Source organism: Canis aureus, chromosome 4 (genome assembly GCF_053574225.1).
Source record: "Canis aureus isolate CA01 chromosome 4, VMU_Caureus_v.1.0, whole genome shotgun sequence".
NCBI lineage: Eukaryota > Metazoa > Chordata > Mammalia > Carnivora > Canidae > Canis > Canis aureus.
Window position 1 is genome coordinate 12,786,584 of NC_135614.1, and position 18,441 is coordinate 12,805,024.

At 39.6% G+C, this 18,441-nt stretch overlaps 1 pseudogene; it reads right to left on the bottom strand.

Annotated features, from left to right (window-relative positions):
• Positions 1 to 6,195: 6,195 nt before the first annotated feature.
• On the bottom strand, positions 6,196 to 7,853 carry LOC144311793 (eukaryotic translation initiation factor 3 subunit L-like; annotated as a pseudogene).
• Positions 7,854 to 18,441: the final 10,588 nt, after the last annotated feature.

The window sequence follows — 18,441 nt, forward strand, 5'->3', positions numbered from 1 at the left end:
CACCTAACCTGGAAGATTATTCTCATTGGAACAGCAATGGGGAGAATGGCCTTCCTTTGGCCCATTGCCCCTATTGGTAAGACACATAGAGGAGAAGGATCAGATGAAATAGCCTAACAAGTAGGCAGGGCACTGGGGGGCAACTGGGTAGTTGAGTTGGTTAAGTGCCCAACTCTTGGTTTCAGCTCAGGCCATGATCTCACGGTCCTGGGATTGAGCCCCCGTTAGGCTCCATGCTCAGCAGAGAGTCTGCTTAGGGAGTCTCTCTCTCCTGACCCACCCACCCCTGCTTGTGCTCTCTCTCTCTCAAATAAATAAATAAATCTTAAAAAAAAGTCGGCAGGGCATCGGGAAAAATAGTACTGAGCTAAATTCTGAGTTGCAGAGATCAGAAGCCACTCAAAGGAAAAAAGGATGATGTAGGTATTTTGATATTTATTAAGTGCTGAGGATTTCATGGTAGGCATGGCCTGCAGAGGGGGATGTGTCTTCCAGAGAGCTTTGCACTCATCAGGATCTAAAAATGGACCGGCTAGCTTTCAACTATTTTTTGAACTCTTGCCATGTACCATGAATGTACTATGTTAGGTACTTTATGTAGATTATCTCATTTACTCTGCATAATAACCTTAGAGATCATGTATTATCACTTTTCAGGTTGCAAGTAACAAAAACTTATCTTGAACATGCTTAAACAAAAAAGAGAATTCATTGGCTTACATGATTGAAAAGACCAGAGGATGGTTCAGACATTGTTGGATTCCTGTATTTGATGTTCATAAGAATCTGTTTTCTCCAACTCTTGGTTTTGTTTTACTTTCATTAGCTTTATTCATTAGCTCTACCAAAGATGGTTACTAGCAGCTCTAACATTACAGCTTATGGCAAGAATTTACATTTCATAGTATTCTAGCAAAAGTTCTGAAGTAGATTCTTAATGGCTTTTGTTAAATTACATAATGATCCCTGACCAAGTCTTTGACTGATTAGCCAGACTTGGATTACATTTTGGTACCTGAAGCCTAATGATGGGTACAGTTCAAAGAAACATATGGATTGAGTGGGGAGGGGTAGATTTCCAAAGGAAAAAAGGGCTTTTATTGGAAAAAGGTGGAATAAATGATAGTAGGAACAACAAAAACCTTCCATTATAGGGAGGCACTGTTTTCATCCATTTTTACAGATGGTACTACTGATGCAGAGACATGTTACCTAATTTTTGATGGCCACATAGCAGTGAGAGGTTTAGGCACAAGCTCTTTGACTCCAGAAGTGAAACTATTCTCTCCTATGCAGAGCTGCAAAAGATCTGGGGCAATGTGGGCTGATTTGGCTGGTCACAAATTGACTGTTTTTAGAGGGGAATTGTGGTCAAAAGATTAGAAAATTACTTGAAAATAGAATGTCTTTCTGTCTCTGGGAGCAGGCAGATGGGTGGAATTCTGTGCATCATGCCCATTCCAGGCAATACTGAGAAGTATTGATGAGAGCATCTTGTATAGGCAAGGGTCATAGCTTATAACTGCAAACCTTAGAAGTGACTGCGCCTTGGACTGCGTTGAAAACCCTTAGTCAGGGAGGGACATGGGGAGTAAGTGTGGACATGTGCTTTTCTCGCAATTTAGTCTTCTTGAGGGATTCGCATGCTCTGATTTCTCTAATTGTTATGGAACCTAAAGAAGACTTGCAAGAAAAACAATGCAAGGGCTCTGGTTCCTACATGTACTTCCTAACCAATCAAGAAAAGTCTGTAATTATCATAAGAAGGGAAAAGAAGGCAGAGAATGAGCCACATCTCCCTCATCCCACTTCTACCTCTACCCTCCTTTCCCATCCTTTCTTTAGGGTCAGGGGACATGCTCATGTATCTTTGAATTCCTCTAGCATTGTTATGAAAGTGTGTGCACATATTTTGCTATGCTCATTCTAGAGATCTGATGGAATTTAGCTTTGTTACTAATCTTGACTGTTGGATTTATTCCACTTATCAGGTCTTCATTACTTTGAAGAAGTTATTTGGCTTCTCTGACACTCGGCCTCCTCATCTGTAAAATATAATTAACAAATACCCATGGCCCAGGGTTATCCTGAAGATTAAGTAAAGTAATTTGGATTAACAATCTCATCCAGTCTTTCAATTAGCATGTGCTCAATAAGTGTTGATTTCTTCTTCTCTCTTTCTCCAGTACAGTGATCTTTCTAGGGCAACACTTCAAACACTGTTGGAAAAACAATTACTAAAGTAATTTGCATAGACATGATGGTTCCGAATCTGACGTACAGCGTTCCTTGCCTCTCCTGAAGTGAATTTCCACCAAAGGTTGTAGTTGATGCCCTCAAGACGGAGTTTGCTGGGAACACACTTGTAGCTAACAACTTGGATTTATTTCCCACAGCATGGAGAACTGTGACATGCCTCAGTAAGTGAGTGTTAGGAAAGCCTTCTAGGATTTGGGCTAGTAGCAGGTGATTTTGGGGGGAGTTTTGAAGGAAAAGAGATTTTGCTCTGAATTGGATGCAGAGGTAATTCTGATTGGGTTTCTTAATATATCTTACTTAGAGGATATAGAACAGGATAAGACTGAAATGTGTAAAGAAACAACAGGCAGTAATTCATATTATCTGGGAGAGGGGGATATTTGGAATTTGAAAGTTTGGATAATGTTCATGTTTTGTCTGTGTTCACATATGATTATGGAATGATCTTGTTTTTGTGTTGATCCATATCGGTCACAGAGTGGCCTTGTCTGATGTTGATGTTTTGTAAAATTGTTTATGTTCAACAGGAGAACACTAAGTTTAGCTGTGAGTTCTAGTCCAGCTTCTAGATGATAGGGGGGGTTGCCTTTCTCTTTCTTGTGATTTTTTAAAGTTATGTATTTTATTTAATATGTTTATAACATTGATGATTTAGTATATGACAGGGTTTTAAGAGCTTCACAGACATTAGCCCTAATGTAGCCCTAAAAGTTACTACTTTCACTACCCCCATTTTACAAATGAGGGAACTGAGAATCAGATGAAATAATTTGCTCAAAGTCATATACCTCATGGGTGACAAAGCTAGGATTCAACCCCAGGCAATATGGCTACCAAGGAAGGTAGGATGGTGTTTTGTCCTAGAAGGCAGCCATCAGTGTCCTTATGGGTTTTTAAAAACTCTGTTAAAAATATTTTAGTCTTCCTTGAGCCTTCTCATTCCATCACTGATCCCAAATTCTCTTCATTTATTCAAAATTATTGATGGAGTACCTACTATATGTGCAAGGGGTGTGTGTGTCTGTCTGTGTGTGTAACCCAAATGTTTCCAGGCCTCCTGGAAAGTCTCTTTTCTCTGCTGCAACTGTGCTGAAGAATCTGCACCTTGATACCAGTTTGTGCTAAAGCAAGAGACAGGTCATTCTCTTTTGTCAGTGAAGGAGTTGACAGCAAGGAGATAGTGAGTCTTGAGGGCATATCAAGTAACAGACCTGTTGCCAACACTTTTCTGTGTTGCCAATACCTGAACAAGTGGACTGAGATGTTCACGTCCCAGAGAGCGCTACAATAATTCCACGTGTTGCTGGGACAGAGTGGAAGATGGATTACTTATATTGGCAGATGAAATGCTCGTTGATGTTTTGATGTTGAGATTAGAGACAGTGGAAAGAGGCAGAACAGCCTTCCTCTGTGGTCAGTTTATAGATAGACATTTGCTTGATAATTCTCTGGTAGTACATCCTCCAAAGGAATTAAAATTAAGACTCCTCCTGAGGCTATAATGTAAAACCATTAGCAATCTCTTTAGTATTTCTCTAGAACAACAACAACAAAAAAATGCAGACAAAAACCCAAAAGGAAAATGGCAAATGTATGTGGAATAGAAAGGTGAACTCAAAACTGGTAAAGACTCAGGATATTTGCTTCTAAGAGGTCAAATATCTGTGAACAAAAAGCTTACCCTCCTACTAGGGGTCCATCTAGTAGCAACTATAAGGAGGAAGTTCTTTATATTCCCCCTTAACTCTCTCATGCTATAGTTAATTCACATTTTTACATACTTAGTCATAGGACAGAAACAAAGTTATCTATGGGAAAAACTGACAGGTTCTGTGCTCAGCTTTTCCTTAGTCTCCCAGGAGCCTTCAGTTTCCTTCCTAGATTTACTTTCATTGGCTCCTCAACCTAGAACCTCTTCCTCAACAAATTGATTTTGCTTTCAGGCCAAAGAAAGTCACCTGGGGAAGAGAGGGCAAAAAACTCCTGTTTGGATGTGAACTGAAAGAAATGCTTTTAGTTCTCAAAGTGGCTATTAATACCCTGTCCAGAAATAATGACTTAATCCAAAGAGATGAAGGATGCTTTGGAATATCAGGCATCAACTGTTGCTCTTTCTAGAAAAAATTGCCAATCTGATTTTCATAAACCTTTGCATGGTACCAAGGAACTGGATACCTGCTCTATCCTCAGAAGAGGTGTCCTCTGTGGAGGATTGATGATCATCATTAAGTTAAATAATGGATATGTAAAGTGCTTATCATAGATTATATCTCATGGTTAGGGCTTAATGAAAGATAGTCAATCATTTTAACCTATTAAATTGCTTTTCACACATTTTGGTTATTACGGATACAGCACAGTGATCTCAGGTAATCGAATCGCAAACTTGAGGTTATGATCTTGTGTAGTAAGAGATTCATGTGGATGTCTGGAAGTGCCATTTGCCCCTCTTCCATTCCAAGGTATCTTGTTCTCATAGGACAATGAAATGTATGCTTGGTTCTTGTTGTGTGTTCTTTAACCTTCGTTGGTGATCCGAATTACTTTTTATTAGCATATGACTTTTTTACCTTACACTTTTACAATCTAAACTAAAATATTGTGTTACCTTCAGCCAGGACAGAAGTTGACAGATCCCTCAGTATTCACATTGGACACACATCAAAGATGCCTGAAACCAGACACTTTTATAGAGACTTGTGTAGATTTAGGTCAAGTTGTGCCCCAATTCTGACATAATTATGAGGGATGTGAGGTTGCTATTGAATTGCTTTGGGGGAAATGAATCCTCTCTTGTGGCTCTCCTGGTAATTGGAGTCATGATCCTGAATAAGGCTTTCAGGTCAGTGCAGAAGGACAAGATGGGTTTATCTGCAAAATGCAACATAGATGCCTCCTTGGTTAGACTTGATGATATATGGAAAAGGTTCCTTTGGGGTGCTTATGCTCCCTATTTAAGGTCCAACCTGAGGGTAAATTAGAGTAGCCCTAGAGGAAGGATCATTAGGGATGTGGCATGAAGGGACTTCATAATATATTGGTGACTACAGTAAGAATACTGTAAAAATACAAGTAAAAAAGTGCTCAACCTCCAGTGGTTGTTGTGGCCCCTTTCTTAGCTTGGATTCCCTAGAAAACAGGGAAATCTTTTGTGTTAACACTTTACTGGGAGAACATTCACAGGTAAGGAGGAGTGAAGATAAAAGTCAGAGAAGGCAGGATGACAAAGATAAGGTAGTATATTCCCAAGTTGACCACAGCTTTGTAACAAGATACCAAAGGTTCTTGGAGGAAGTCTTTTGAGAGGCCATATAGATCTCCTGCCTCTCTGATCCAGCTGTTATAGATAAGGGGCAAAGAAAGAAAGAGGAGCTCATCTTCATCCTGTATGCTGTTGCTATTTTTGCTCCCCTAATATCAACTCCAATATGCTTCTGGATTGTACATACATGGTTCCAGAAGAGTCTTTTGGTGTTTCATATCTCAGGAGGGATGAGTGACCCCCTAAACAGATGGTATACAGTATGAGAATGAGCAAGACACTATTGTGACATGCTCAAAAGATACTGAAAGATCAGGACCAGCTGATTCAGCAGGACTGAGGTTAGTAGCAGGAGACATGGCAGCAGCAGAGACTTGGCTCCTTGACCACAGTGACAATGCATGTAGATGTTAGGGCTGCTCAAGCTAGAGAGCATGGCAAGGGTATAGTTATAGGGCAATACGTTTCCCATCTTTTCTCTCTCTCTCTCTCTCTCTCTTTTTCCAAAAAAGATCCTTTATTGAGACCTATTTAAAACATTCAGTCCATAATTCAAGTAAACTTCAACTCTGATGAATGGCTGATATCTGACATATGTAAGGGTTTCACAGTGAAAAAATATGCCCTACCTACAAAGACATCAAAATAGATTCCTAAAAAGAATGTGAATGTACTCAGGGTCTCTGTCCCATCTTCTTTAGCATTTGACTGAGCTTCTCAAATTTTATGTATCTGTTGGATGAGGATAAACAAATACCATAGGGCCTAGCGCTCTTGGTATCCGTGATGTAGATCACGTCCTTATCAATATAAAAGCAAACCCCAGAGGCTGACTGAAATTTGCCATCTAAGGTAGAGATGTCCCTGGTTCACATCAGGTTCTTCATTTTGTGTTTGAACACAAGGAGCTGACATGGAATTCCTGTTCTATGAGGTCCAGGAAGCCAGCAGTTTGGGCATAGGCCTGGTAGTGTAGAGCTTGAGGAATATCAGATGGTTGAGAGCTGAGCCTGATCCTGCACTTCATCAGAAAACACCTTCAGTTGCTTCAAGAAGGTTTCCTTGTGTATTTAGGGTGCACACTACCATTGTTGCACACTACAGGTGACAGGAATTTTGGGGAGGAGTGTCTGAAAAGTTCCTCATAGACCTGTGGGTCTGTATTTCTCCCATAGCTGGTGGTGAATGCTCTCGTTAATTTGCATGGAGTACATTGTGAGGATGATTGTCAGCAGCACATACATCTGCTTATTCTACTTGTTAATCCTCTCATACTTTTATGTGGTCATCTGAAACATGCTCATGGGTAATCCGGATATAGAAGAGGATGTTGGCAAAGATCCGGATAGCATCCTGGTAGTGACACGTTATCAAAAATGCAAAATTGATGTTAAAATATGTGGTGACCTGGCACTCGGGCATACACAAAAAACATGCTCTTCTTGTTCACTTTGATATTCTCCATCACCTTGATGATCTGGTAGTAAAATCCCAACAGGGAGTGCAGAGGCAGAAGCCCCACCAAGCTGAAGTAGCCAAGCTTCTTATATAGGGAGTGCTGTCCATATTCACCAGCCACACCCTCAGAGTCACCTCCACTTGTGTACCCCTTCCATTGTCAGTTAATGTTGGATTTGTCTACCAAGGAGTGGAGGACACTGTGAACATTCCAGATTTTGAAATTAGAACAAAGAAAGTCAATTTCTTCCTCTGACTTCTTGTTGGTCGTACAGTGGTACTGACTAAAGGACTGAAACTAATAGATGGATTCATCAGATGTTATCCCAGAACCATAGGTTGGGTAGATCAAGAAGAGCAGGACCACTGGGGGAAAAAAAAGAATGTTTTTGAAGAGATTGCCACAATTGTTAATAGGATTCAGACCTCTGCTCCAAGGAGGGTCCCTCACTAACATTGGCATATATCTGCCTGTAATATAATTCTTTGTACAAAATCAAGAAGACAGTACTGTTGCCAACCTGTATAGCAAGGACTTCCGTCTCTGGCCGAGGTGTATTCTTTTTTTTGTTTTAAGATTTTATTTATTTATTCATTCATGAGAGACACACACAGAGAGAGAGGCAGAGACACAAGCAGAGGGAGAAGCAGGCTCCATGCAGGGAGTCCGATGTGGGACTCGATCCCAGGACTCCAAGATCACACCCTGAGCCAAAGACAAATGCACAACTGCCGAGTCACCAGGCATCCTGCCAAGGTGTATTCTTGAAGAGTCTTTTATTCAGTTTGGTCCAGCTGCTGTCACAGATGTCTTGGATCTCATACATCTTTTGGTCAATGACATTACTGGACACATGACTGGCCCGCAACTCATACACCTCTGGTCAAACAAATCTGAGATGGTTTTGTAGAAACATTGGATGAAGTTTGAGGATCTCCTGCTAGGTCTGCTGTCATACTAATGTTTGTAAGCCAGATCCTGCTTTGGATCTCCTGTGTGCATATCATAACGCCCTGGTAAGCACTGAGACTGTAAGCAGCCTTAGATTCGTAATAGTCAACAGGAAAAGTTATGGCTGCAGTGCTCACAAATACTACCAGAGAGTCCTCTCTTCTCTTCACACTCTGGAGGGTGTTGAAATGAAATGAAAACAAGAAAGTTCACCTTTGAGCTTCAAGGCAACCAAGGATCAAGAAACCTTAAGTTTAGAAGCCCAGTAATTAAAAATACTCTGGGCAATGACAATATGTTCATTATTCAGAACAGTGGGATAAAGAAATGGAAGCTATGGAAGTAAAAAAAAAAATACTGCTTTTGAGGTGGCAGAAAGTTTCTTAAGAAGATGTCACTGTTTGGAAGAGGGATTAGGACAGTTTATATTTTAATTGCTTTAAGAGAGAGATAATTATAGTGGAGTCTTTACAACTGTATTAGCACCATATTACTTTTGCAATGTATAGGAGAGGAAAAAGACAGAAAGAATAGATATCATGAATGGCCCTTCTTGGAGAAAGCTAAGATATTTAGGAAGATAGGGGTTGTTGAGAGGTTGGTATCGATCAGATGTTAATTCTGAGTTGGAAAGGGAAATGTGCCAGTTAATAAGAAGAAATACAATGGGTGAAGTTTGTGAAGACAGAGTAATGCGTAGAGGATTATAAGACATTATGGAAAAAGAAATAAGGAGAGAGGTCTGCATAATTTTTGAATTGTGTAAACACAAAGTAAAGTGAGAACATTATGAAAATTAAGAGTAGAGGTGCTTCTGCATAAGGATGGGACATATCTGACAGTACATTACCAACATTATGATACGAAAAATGCCCAAATGCAAATAAATAGTCATTAAAGGTGTTGTTCAGTGGCAGATTTGAGAGCAGTTTACCCACAGATATGAAGAATGAGGTTAAGGGGAATAATGTGAGTTCTGTGAATAGTTAAATGGAGACTGTTTGATCATAGTGTTCCTGAGTATATCTCATAGCCTGTTAGCTAGTTAGTTAGTTAAATTATTTATTTATTTATTTATTTATTTATTTATCTTGTTTTTGTATTTTTTTTATTGGAGTTCAATTTGCCAACATAACTCCCAGTACTCATCCCGTCAAGTGCCCGCCTCAGTGCTTGTCACCCAGTCACCCCCACCCCCAGCCCACCTCCCCTTCCACCACCCCTAGTTCGTTTCCCAGAATTAGGAGTCTCTCATGTTCTGTCTCCCTCACTGATATTTCCCACTCATTTTCTCTCCTTTCTCCTTTATTACCTTTCATATTTTTTATATTCCCCAAATGAATGAGACCATATAATGTTTGTCCTCTGATTGACTTACTTCACTCAGCATAATGCCCTCTGGTTCTATCCACATCGAAGCAAATGGTGGGTATTTGCCATTTTTAATGGCTGAGTAATATTCCACTGTATGCATAGACCACATCTTTATCCATTCATCTTTCATTGGACACTGAGGCTCCTTCCACAGTTTGGCTATTGTGGACATTGCTGCTATAAACATTGGGGTGCAGGTTTCCTGCTGTTTCACTGCATCTGTATCTTTGGGGTAAATCCCCAGCAGTGCAATTGCTGGGGTGCAAGGTAGCTCTATTTTTAACTCTTTGAGGAACCTCCACACAGTTTTCCAGAGTGGCTGCACCAGTTCACATTCCCACCAAGAGTGCAAGAGGGTTCCCCTTTCTCCACATCCTCTCCAAGTTTTTTGTTTCCTGTTTTGTTAATTTTCCCCATTCTCACAGACGTGAGGTGGTTTCTCATTGTGGTTTTCATTTTATTTCCCTGATGGTCAGTGATGCAGAGCATTTTCTCATGTGCTTCTTGGCCATGTCTATGTCTTCCTCTGTGAAATTTCTGTTCATGTCTTTTGCCCATTTCATGATTGGATTGTTTGTTTCTTTGCTGTTGAGTTTGATAAGTTCTTTATAGATCTTGGATACTAGCCCTTTATCTGATATGTCATTTGCAAATATCTTCTCCCATTCTGTAGGTTGTCTTTTAGTTTTGTTGACTGTTTCTTTTGCTGTGGAGAAGATTTTTATCTTGATTAGGTCCCAATAGTTCATTCTTGCTTTTGTTTCCCTTGCCTTTATGTTCTGTTCTTTATGTATCTTGTAGGAAGTTGCTGTGGCCAAGTTCACAAAGGTTGTTGTCTGTGTTCTCCTCTAGGATTTTGATGGATTCTTGTCTCACATTTAGATCTTTCATCCCTTTTGAGTTTATCTTTGTTTCTGGTATAAGAGAATGGTCTAGTTTCATTCTTCTGCACGTGGCTGTCCAATTTTCCCAGCATCATTTATTGATGAGACTGTCCTTTTTCCAGTGGATAGTCCTTCCTGCTTTGTCAAATATTAGTTGGCCATAGAATTGAGGGCCCATTTCTGGGTTCGCTATTCTGTTCCATTGATCTATGTGTCTGTTTTTGTGCCAGTAGCATACTGTCTTGAGGATCACAGCTTTGTAGTACAACTTGAAATCCGGCATTGTGATGCCCCCAGATAGGGTTTTCTTTTTCAATATTCCCCTGGCTATTCGGGGTCTATTCTGATTCCACACAAATCTTAAGGTGATTTGTTCCAACTCTCTGAAGAAAGTCCCTGGTATCTTGATAGGGATTGCATTAAATGTGTCAATTGCCCTGGGTAGCATTGACATTTTCAGAATATTAATTCTTCCAATCCATGAGCATGGAATATTTTTCCATCTCTTTGTGTCTTCCTCAATTTCTTTCAGAAGGGTTCTGCAGTTTTGAGGGTATAGATCCTTTACCTCTTTGGCTAAGTTTATTCCTAGGTATCTTATGCTTTTGGGTGCTGTTGTAAATAGCTTGATTCCTTAATTTCTATTTCTTCAGTTTCATTGTTAGTGTATAGAAATGCCACTGACTTCTGGGCATTGATTTTGTATCCTGCCACACTGCCAGATTGCTGTATGAGTTCTAGCAATTTTGGGGTGGAGTGTTTTGAGTTTTCTATATACAGTAGCATGTCATCTGCAAAGAGAGAGAGTTTGACTTCTTCTTTGCCAATTTGAATGCCTTTTATTTCTTTTTGTTGCCTGGTTGGTGAGGTTAGGACTTCTAGTACTAGGTGGAATAACAGTGGTGAGAGTGGACATCCCTGTAGTGTTCCTGATCTTAGGGGAAAGGCTCCCAGTGCTTCCCCATTGAGAATGATATTTGCTGTGGGCTTTTCGTAGATGGCTTTTAAGATGTTGAGGAATGTTCCCTCTATCCCTACACTCTGAAGAGTTTTGATCAGGAATAGATGCTGTATTTTCTCAAATGCTTTCTCTGCATCTATTGAGAGGATTATATCGTTCTTGCTTTTTCTCTTGTTGATATGATCCATCACGTTGATAGTTCTATGAGTATTGAACCAGCCTTGCGTCCCGGGGGTAAATCCCACTTGGTCATGGTGAATAATCTTCTTACTGTACTGTTAGATCCTATTAGCTAGTATCTTGTTGAGAATTTTTGCATCTGTGTTCATCAGGGATATTGGTCTATAATTCTCCCTTTTGGTAGGGTTTTTGTCTGGTTTTGGTTATGCTGGCCTCATAAAAAGAGTTTGGAAGTGTTCTTTCAGAACAGCTTTAGTAGAATAGGTATGGTTTCTTCTTTAAGTGTTTGATAGAATTTCCCTGGGAAGAGCTATCTGGCTCTGGACTTTTGTGTCTTGGGAGGTTTTTGATAACTACTTCAATTTCCTCCCTGGTTATTGGCCTGTTCAGGTTTTCTATTTCTTCCTGTTCTGGTTTTGGTAGTTTGTGGTTTTCCAGAAATGCATCAATTTCTTCTAGATTACCTAATTTATTGGCATATGGCTGCTCATAATATGTTTTTAAAATCGTTTGTATTTCCTTGATATTGGTTGTAATATCTCCATTTTCATTCATGATTTTATTAATTTGAGTCTTTTCTCTATTGTTTTTTTATAAGGCTGGCTAATGGTTTATCTATCTTATTAATTCTCTCAAAGAACAAACTCCTGGTTTTGTTGATGTGTTCTTTAATTCTTCTGGTCTCTATTTCATTTTGTTCTGCTCGAATCTTTATTAACTCTCTTCGTCTGCTTGGTGTAGGCTTTATTTGCTGTTCTTTCTCCACTTCCTATAGGTGCAAGGTTAGCTTGTGTATTTGTTTTTCCCCCCAATTTTTTGAGGAATGCTTGTATTGCAATGTATTTCCCTCTTAGGACTGCTTTTGCTGCATCCCAAAGATTTTGAACGGTTGTATCTTCCTTATCATTAGCTTCCATGAATCTTTTTAATTCTTCCTTGATTTCCTGGTTGACCCTTTCATCTTTTAGCAGGATGGTCTTTAATAGAGATGTTGTGCTTAGAAGATCTGTCATTTGCAGAAAGTGCCATGGGGGAAGTCTCCCAGTATTAGTGTATTATTATCTAAGTATGTCTTTACTTTGGTTATTAATTGATCGGTATACTTGGCAACTCCCACATTAGGGGCATAAATATTCATGATTGTTAGGTCCTCTTGTTGGATAGATCCTTTAAGTATGATATAATGTCCCTTTTCATCTCTTACTACAGTCTTTGGGATAAACTTTAATTTATCTGATATGAGGGTTGCTACCCCAGCTTTCTTTTGAGGACCATTTGAATGGTAAATGGTTCTCCAACCTTTCATTTTCAGGCTGGAGGTGTCCTTAGGTCTAAAATGAGTCTCTTGTAGACAGAAAATAGATGGGTCTTGCTTTTTTATCCAGTCTGAAACCCTGCGTCTTTTAATGGGATCATTAAGCCCATTCATGTTCTAGTTACTATTGAAAGATATGAATATAGTTCCATCCTAATACTTTTCAGTCCCTGCTTCTGTGGATTATTTCTTTGGGTTTCCTTTTCTTTTTCAGAGTCCCCCTTAATATTTCTTGCAGAGCTGGTTTGGTGGTCACATATTCTTTCAGTTTCTGCCTATCTTGGAAGCTCTTTATCTCTCCTTCTATTCTGAATGAGAGCCTTGCTGGATAAAGTATTCTTTGCTGCATGGTCTTCTTATTTAGGACTCTGAATATATTCTGCCTGCCCTTTCTGGCCTGCCAGGTCTCTGTGGAGAGGTCTGCTGTAAATCTAATACTTCTCCCCATATTAGTTAGGGATCTCTTGTCTCTTGCTGCTTTAAGGATCTTCTCTTTATCTTTGGAATTTGCAAGTTTCACTATATATTTTTTTTAAGTTTCACTATTAAATGTTGAAACATTGAGCGGTTTTTATTGATTTTAGGGGGGATCTCCCTATCTCCTGGATCTGAATGCCTGTTTCCCACCCCAAATTAGGGACGTTCTCAGCTATGATTTGTTCAAATATGCTTTCTGGCCCTCTCTCCCTCTTGGTGAACCTCTGGAACCCCAATTATATGTAGATTTTTCTTTTTGAGGCTATCATTTGTTTCCCTTAACCTTTTCTCATGGTCTTTTAATTGTTTTTCTCTTTTTTCCTCAGCTTCCTTCCTTGCCATCAACTTATCTTCTATGTCACTCACTCTTTTTTCTACCTCATTAACCATCATTGTTAGGACTACCAGTTTGGATTGCATCTCATTTAACTGATTTTTAATTTCGGCCTGATTAGATCTAAATTCTGCAGTCATGAAGTCTCTTGATTCCTTTATGCTTTTTTCCAGACCCACCAGGAGCTTTGTAATTGTACTTCTGAATTGGGTTCTGACATCGAATTGTAATCCAAATTATGTAACTCTGTGGCAGAGAGTACTGTTTCTGATTCTTTATTTTGTGGTGAGCTCTTCTTTCTAGTCATTTTGCTCAGTGCTGAGTGGCTAAAAATGAGTTGTACTGGGTAGAAGTGCAAACTCTTCTCTCTGTAGCATTCCAGCTGCTCTCTCTTTAAATCTCAGGTTGAATTTGTAGGTTTTCAGGATGATTTGAAAGTGATCTAGGTAAGTTGGTGGGGACAGGTGACTTGGGGACCCTACTCTTCTGCCATCTTGCCCCGTCACCTCATTTATTTATCTTTTACTACGTTCAAAGAAATCAGGGTAGACTTTAAAAATTTTGTGCAGTTGCATACCCATATTGCTTCCCATGTCTACTTAATAGCATTGCTGCCTGAAGCAACCACAGAAGGTAGCAATAGACACCTTCTCTTCTGGTGTAGAGAAAGAACAATGGGAGTTACAGAAGCTGGTGCATTAAGTTTTCTCTTGGGATAATGGTTTGGTCCACCCAAAAGGGAAAGTAAGAGCAGTAAAGGAAGGCCTCACAGAATAGTATCTGAATAGGAAATGAAGTGCTTCTTATTAGTATCTGGGTGCATGTCTATTATTAACCCAGTTTCCTTTCCCAAAGAGGGTTTCTCATGTAAAACTGAGTTTGGGAATATGGTTGAACAAATACACAGAATGAGACATCTTTTCTCTCCCCCTTGACACTGGATGCTTGGGTTGAGCCAGTCTAGGTTGGAGTCAGACCGGGTTGGAGCACAGTCTAAGTTCATTCTTAGGAACTGGGGTCTGGGTGCTTTTCATATGGACACAGGAAGTAGGAAGAGGAAGTGGAAAGAAGGTCCAAAGATTGGGCAGGGACAAGAAATGAATGATAAGAGAGAGTCTGAGGCTTAGATTCTGTCTCTGAGGCTCAGCTAGCCCACTAGGAAAAGCAGATCAGTTGAATGCTGTAAGCAATACCAATTAAAATTAAATTTTCTCTTGTTGGGAAGAACAAGCAATCACTTTTCCACTAGATGTGAGCCTGTCTAGAAATATGAGGTGACAGACAGGAAAACTGTCCCCACCTCAACACTCCCCACTTCTAAAGATCAAGTCTTCTATAATTTTCAACATCCTCTGCAGTCCATTTTCAGTCTCAACTTCGAAGACACATGACATACACCCTCTGTCCAGGCTAATTAAGTAGCTAGACCTTCTTTGAGCATGTTCTCCACATCAACGATTTGTTCATGCTATTCCCTCAGCCTGGAATGTTCTCCCTAACACTCTCTGGTTGTAGAAATCTTATCTATCTCTGCAGATCCAATTTAAATGGCAGCTCCACCATGCAGTTTCATGGTTAAGTGGAAGTATCTCATTCTTCCTTTGAAATCCTGTACCTCTGCTCCTCTCTCAAATGGTCGATCAAATGTTACCTTGTAATACAGTTAAAGGATAGATTCTGGCTTGTTTTATTCTTTCTATTGTCTAATTGGCATCTAGGATGGTGTCTAAGGTAATGACTCTGGAATAGTAAGAGTTCAGCAAATATTTGCCAGCATGAATTAAATTCCAGGGTACTTGATGGAAAATGAGGAGAGGTTACAGATAGAGAAATGAAAGTGAACAGTATCTCTCTTCTGCTGCTGCTTAATATGTTTCACTTTATACACAGGCATAGTGGAGAAGGTCATAGAGATGACTAAATTAAGGCAGAAAGTGGAAGGATAGAAGACATATGAGATCCAATTATGTTTTTTTTTTTTTTCCAAATGTGGAATTTGTTGTTCTTGAAATGGGCAAAAAGTATGCTCTGCTTCAGCTCAGTGTCATTTCACAGCATGACCCTTCTGCTATAATTGCTTTGTGCACATTTGTTCTGATATTTGGCTTGACATGTGTGTCAAAGACTAAATGATAAAACCGATATGGATTAGTGAGAATAGCCTCAAAATGAAAGGGGGAAATGGCACTTAGAACAAAAATGAAACATAAGTAGGAGCAATTGGGAAACTAGCTGACAGTTGAAGATAATTCTGGAGTGTATTGGGAGTCAGATCTGCTAAATAACACACTTAGCAATAAGGATTTTTTTGGCCTGAGAAGAGGTTGCTTCTAGACACCAGGAAATATAAGTTCTTTGCATAGCCCTAATCTTCTTTAGCAGTTAGCTTCTATTGGCTTCCATTTTTCCATTTATGAAGTTTTTCCATTTTTCCATTTATGAAGTTTCCATTTATGAATATGTGAGATATTTCACAAAAGACATTCTCTTCTAATTCATGTCATAAGAACCCCTGGCCTTTAATTCTATTAGAACAATGGCTCATCCAGAACAATATTTGTGTTCATTCATTGCCAAGTTATTTTCTAAGGTGCAACTGTATGCCAGGCTCTGCAGTATGTTCTGGGAATGGAAAAATGAATAAGATAGACACCTTTGAGGCCAAATAGTATTTGATATGGTTCTAGCTAAGTCTGCTTTAGGTATGTGACCTTGGCTACCATGATTTCCATCTCTAAGCCTATTTCCTCATTTGTAAATGGGATGAAAATAGAATATAAGTCAAAGAATTATTGTTTCATGTAGCATAAAAGTATGCAAATCTCTCAGCAGAATGTTAGGCCCAGAGGAGGCCATTAACAAATGTAAGCAGTGATGGTCATTAATAGTTTGATTGTATCAGAGTGACAGATCAGCTGGGAGTTGGAGGGAGACATATAGAACAATCTGAATCAATCACATGACAACTTCAAAATTTTTCAGATAAATTGGTATATTCAGACAATGGAATATTATTTAGTGCTAAAATAAATAAGCTGAAGAATATCATCAAGGGGGTGACATAGGCCATTCATGACTTTGCTTTATCTCACAAAAAGAACTGACAACTAGTCATGGATAAGACAAAACTAGACAATGGAGGTGAAGCTGAAACCCCTTCTGCATCACAAAGATCAAGACAGACTGAATTGGAAAGGTAAGAGAAATGGCTATAGGCTGATGGCATTGCCCCACCCCTAGGCCAGCACATCACCATGTGGAGAGATCTCTCCTGAGCCTATGGTTCCTCCAGTGGAAAAAGGGGGAGAGGCATTCCAGCACCCCCCTCAGTGTTTTGGGTCACTTCATGGGAGCTCCTATACTCTGGTTTCATCTACAAGGAGTGCTAGGGAGTCAATGGGGGCTCAATTAGGGAAAATCTGATTATGACAGAGAAGGGGAAGGAGTTTCCAACAACCAATCTGTAGAACCAAGTTGGTGCATAGTGACAAAGGACTCAGTGGGGTGCAGGTATTCCTTATTTGGGTCCTCAAATAACAGGTTTTGCTGGCTCTAGAACATGGCTTACCCATGCCAAGGCCCCATGTACTGCTGTGTAACATGATTCTTAGCCCCATATGAGCAGAAGGGCTGGTGAGAAAACCTGGAAGCTATGTAATATAGCAATGCTTAAGCCAAGACTCATGCAGGCAGAGCTGATGGTATGCAGTACAAAGCCAGTGATCCTGGTCAGCCAGATAACTTGCGGCATGGATTGGTTTAAGACCAGATAGAACCTCACTGGCTTTAAAGCTCCTTATTCTTCTGTACCAAGGCCCGGAAACTAATTCATAGCACCACTTATTGCTGAATACAACCTTCAGACAACCTGACCAGGGAACCTAAGCAGGACACATGGGAAGCTATATAGCCTCTTCAACAACTCTCATTATAGTGATACTTGAACAGAGAGCATAGCCATGGCTTTCTCCATCTGCAGAGCAAAACTGGTGGCCTCATCTGACCAGGAAATTTAGTATACATTTTTGCTTAATTCTAACCCCCAAGGAAGCCCTCATGCTGGCTCTGGATCTTCTGTTGCCCTGCCAAGACAAGGAAGCTAATTCCTAGCTTCACCTAATACGAGTATAGTAACCAGTCAGGATTGTTTAGTAAGTCTGACCACAGTCTCCAGGCAACTGCAGAGTCCTTTTTACAGACTTACTTGGGCAGAGAAAAAGCCAATAGCCCTGCCTACCTGTTCTTAACCAGTAGCACACTCCTCAACCCCTGATCACAAGCTCAAATAATCGCCTTGTCCAAAAATAGACCTTAATAGCAGGCCCTGCCTGCCAAAGACTCTTTCCAACAGATATGCCCCCAAACCCAAACTGAGTTGAATGGTAATGTCTCTGCCAAAGAGAACTTGTAATGTCTAGAAGAAGAGCCCACTTACTCAAATACCCAGATATCCAGGGAAATAACAAGAACCACAAAAAAATCAGGTAAATATAACAACTAAAGAAAATAAATAAAACTCCAATAACGGACCTTAAAGAAATGAAGATCTATGGCCTTTCAAAGAATTCAGAATAATTTTCTTAAAGATTAGTGAACTACAAGAACATGCAACTAAATGAAAATAGGGAAACAATGCATGAACAAAAAATTTCAACAAAAAAGTAGAAACCATCAAAATAAATAAAAATTCAAGTTGAAAAATATGATTAAGAAATTCAGTAAAGAGTTACAGAGACATACAGAAACATAATTGACCACGCAGAAAAAAGAAGCAATGACCTGAAAGGGCATTTGAAATGATCCAGTCAGAGGAGAAAAAGAAAAATAAAAAAGAGCAAAGAGAGTTTAAAGGACCTTTGTAATACAATGAAAACAAACAACATTTACATTATGGGGATTCCAGAAGAAGAGGAAAGAAAGGGAAGTATGTTCAATCTCAAATCAGTTGAACCTAAATAGGCTTCACAGAGTCACATTATGATTAA